Source organism: Papaver somniferum, chromosome 9, assembly GCF_003573695.1.
Source record: "Papaver somniferum cultivar HN1 chromosome 9, ASM357369v1, whole genome shotgun sequence".
NCBI classification, from domain to species: Eukaryota; Viridiplantae; Streptophyta; class Magnoliopsida; order Ranunculales; family Papaveraceae; genus Papaver; species Papaver somniferum.
In genome coordinates this window covers 89845150-89848505 of record NC_039366.1, presented here as the reverse complement: position 1 = coordinate 89848505, position 3356 = coordinate 89845150, and the positions used below count along the sequence as shown (strand labels likewise).

Sequence of the window (3356 nt, the reverse complement as noted above, 5' to 3'; positions counted from 1 at the left end):
GTTTGGCGTCATGGTCGCTCATAAGTTGCCACAAGCCATGTTAGTTTGGTGGCGAACTTGGATGGATGAGATTGCATCTCAGGAGGAAAGGTAGTCGTCGATCATGGCTATCTTTAATTGGCAGTGGCGCGTTTGGCATGCGTGTCTGGCGTGCGTGTGTGGCATGCGCGTGTGGCATGCGCGTATGGCATGTGCGGCATGCGCGTGCGGCATGTTGGCGCGTTTTGGGAAGTTCGCGAGTTTTGGGAAGTTGGCGCTTTTGGGAAGCCGACTTAGTATGGCGACCTCTTTTGAGGCTGCGGCAGGTTTGGAGCAACCTAATTGGTCAATGAAAGTAGGGGGCGGCAAGCTAGGGCGCGGCCACTCTGCGCGTGGCGAGTTTAAAGCGACCTGATTGGTCGATGGAAAGAGGGCCGGCATGCTAGGGCGCCGCCACACTTTTAGTGCGCGTGGAGGATTTGGTTGCCTAGTTTGTCTAAGCATAGTTTCGACCAACGGGGTCTAGTATACTGCGCAGGGCGCGAAACCCTAATTTTGCAAATTAGTCGGGTTTATGAGTTCTTTGTGAGTTATCACAATAATTGGCTGGATTTTGCATGCTGCCACACAAAAATCCTTATCTACAGAATGCAGTGTGCTTTCCGTCTGAGCATTTTGTGTGATGGTCGTAACTTTGGTACTTGGAGGTTCATGCTACTCCGCTGCGAGTGAACATAAATCCGTCATGATATACCGATTTAAGGGTTCTGCTGGGGAACATAGCACAGGAAAGTACTCAGTGGGTCTTGTATTGGCGAGGTGCCGAAATTTACAGAGTGTTATGGATAAAAGTATATTGAGCGGCTCAATAAATATGTCGGTGGAGAGGTTAGTACTCGCAGCACCACTTCCTTGCAGAGTGACGTCACATCATATGCAAGGTTTTACGATTTTAATCCTAAGCTAAAAACCACCATCAACAGGTAGGTATTCCACTTCCAAATTGAATTTTAATTTCTAAATACGGTAAGTTTAGTTTTCCTTTTTAATTTTCATACTAATCATACGTTGCCAAGTGTCCTCACCAAAACTCCCGTTTCACAAAACTCAAAAAAGGCTTGTTTCGGCCAATATGAAGCGAGGGTTTCCTCACCGTTCAACGTGAGAGCTTTATTTGTCTACGTCTTTAGATGTATTAATTTGGAAAAAAAAAAGTCCTAATATGTAGGTACTCGACTTCTGAATTGAATTTGGGCTTCCATAAAATTCCAAACACTATAAGTTAAGTTTTCCATACGGGTTTGTAATTTTTACACCAATCATATGTTACCAAGTGTCCTCACCAAAACTTTCGTTTCACAAAAACCACAAAAGGCTTATTTCGGCCAATAGGAAACTAGGATTTTCTCACCGTTCAACGTGGGAGCTTTATTTATCCAGACCTTTAGGTCTTTATATATAAACTAATTATTGTTCCGATTATATTTGATATGGTTTGATGAGAAAACCGAAGTAAAAAAAATCCTAAAAGACATCTTAAATAGTGATGCGGCTGAAAACCGAATGCAATAACTTTTTTTAAAAAAACAGAAAGGAAAAACCAGAATTGAGTCCTCCACCTCTATGAACCAAAACAAACCAGATAAAATCCCATAGGATCGGAAGATTATTTTTTTTAATTTTCTTTAGTGATTTAACCAGAATTGATACATCCACCTCTATGTCTATTATGATTTGCTCAATTCCTTGTTGAACAACACTTAGCTTTGATGATTTAACCACCTCTGATCCTCATGGGGGCTCCGAGGAGGCTTAATCCATGAATGAGAAGATAAAAGAGGAGAGAAAGAGAAGAAAAAAAAAAAGAGAGAGTTTCAACCTTGAGTTCAACTGTTTGTTTGGAAACTTTTTTTTTTTTGATATAAACTTTATTCTAATGCACTTCTATTAAATAGCAAACTTGCTAGGGTTACTCATAACATGTTGTCCCTACAAGAATACTCATAATGAAGACAACAAATTTGCTAGGTTTAGTCATAAAGCATCTCTTACCTGTTGTCCATGCAATAATACTCATAATAAACTCCTCGCATCTGTTGTGTGGTTTTCTCTTGGACAGATGGACTAACTCCTTTAGTTGCTGGTCCTAACACTATTGAATTAAACATTATTTTATCATCAGTTTGATGATTTGGAAGAAAAAAAAACTCATAGTTTTTGGATAAATTTCTGACGGAGCATTTTTTTGATAGGGGCGTGGAGGACAAATCAGAAATTGAGATATGTTTTTGATATTAATTGATTCCATCAGTTTCCAAAAATAATTTATTTTTGAAGAAAATATTGGTTATCTTAACTAGTTATATTTTATTTTTGATATTTTTGGAAACAGAATTAGTGAAACAATTAATAAGAAAAACACATGTCAATTTCTGATTTGTTTCTTATGGCTATGGCCCCCATCAAAAGTTTATCCTTTTTTTGTTTTTTTTGTCCCCTATGTCAACTTAGGTGTAATATAATATTTAAAAGCCATAAACAACATCCAACTAAGTTTGTTAGAGAAATATATTTCAACATGCCTTACTTTCAAAAGAGAGTATAGTTGCAATTAGCAAAGAAAATGAAACTTCCCCTGACATGGAAAGTACGTTAAGAAGCCATGAAAATTCTTTTAATTGATGCTTCTCTTGATTTTTTTCAAGGAACACAGAACAACACCTGCATCCATGCAAGAGCCACATCAGGTCTCACCAAATGACCTTAAAAAAAACGGATGTCTGCTCTTAACGAAGCAATTAGACGGGTTTCAAATTTGAGGGGAACTTCCGACATCTTCATAGTGGGAAACTGCAAGAATGTGTTTTCTTAGAAAGACCATATCGGAGCTGTTGATGTTTTAGCAAAAAAGATTAGGATTTCCGAAGTTACCTCTTTTACAACTTTGAACTTGTCAAGGGATGACAAATTAATTTCTTTGAGAAATTATGTGGACGATTTATCTTAGGTCAAAAAAAAAAACTGAGTACTAACGCCTATTCCTATGCACATGCCAAAAAAAATGTTTGGCATACCAGGTGGCACGGAAAACCAATTGTGCACTATGGGAAAATCACTGGGCGATCGAGTTTCTAGCGAGCGTTATTATCCAGAACGCTAGTTATATTATGAGTATCGCTGGCGTCATACATCCCATCGCGCGATATAAATAGTATCGCTGGTGATATTAAAATTATCGACCAGTAGATATTTTGCAACGGCTATTTCTCCTTACTGGTTCCTATATATACGCCCTTGTATTTCTCCAAGTTACTCACACCAACTTCTACCTATATATCCCCAATTTCTCTATCTATATTCTCATTTTAAATTTCATA

At 38.3% G+C, this 3356-nt stretch overlaps 1 long non-coding RNA gene across 1 annotated transcript; it reads right to left on the bottom strand.

Annotated features, from left to right (window-relative positions):
- Positions 1 to 2529: 2529 nt before the first annotated feature.
- Positions 2530 to 2982, bottom strand: LOC113308906. The gene is made up of 2 exons (XR_003340171.1): positions 2911 to 2982; positions 2530 to 2829 (listed from the first exon to the last, which is right to left on the bottom strand). It is a non-coding gene; the product is annotated as an uncharacterized LOC113308906 (long non-coding RNA).
- Between the last annotated feature and the right edge of the window lie 374 nt (positions 2983 to 3356).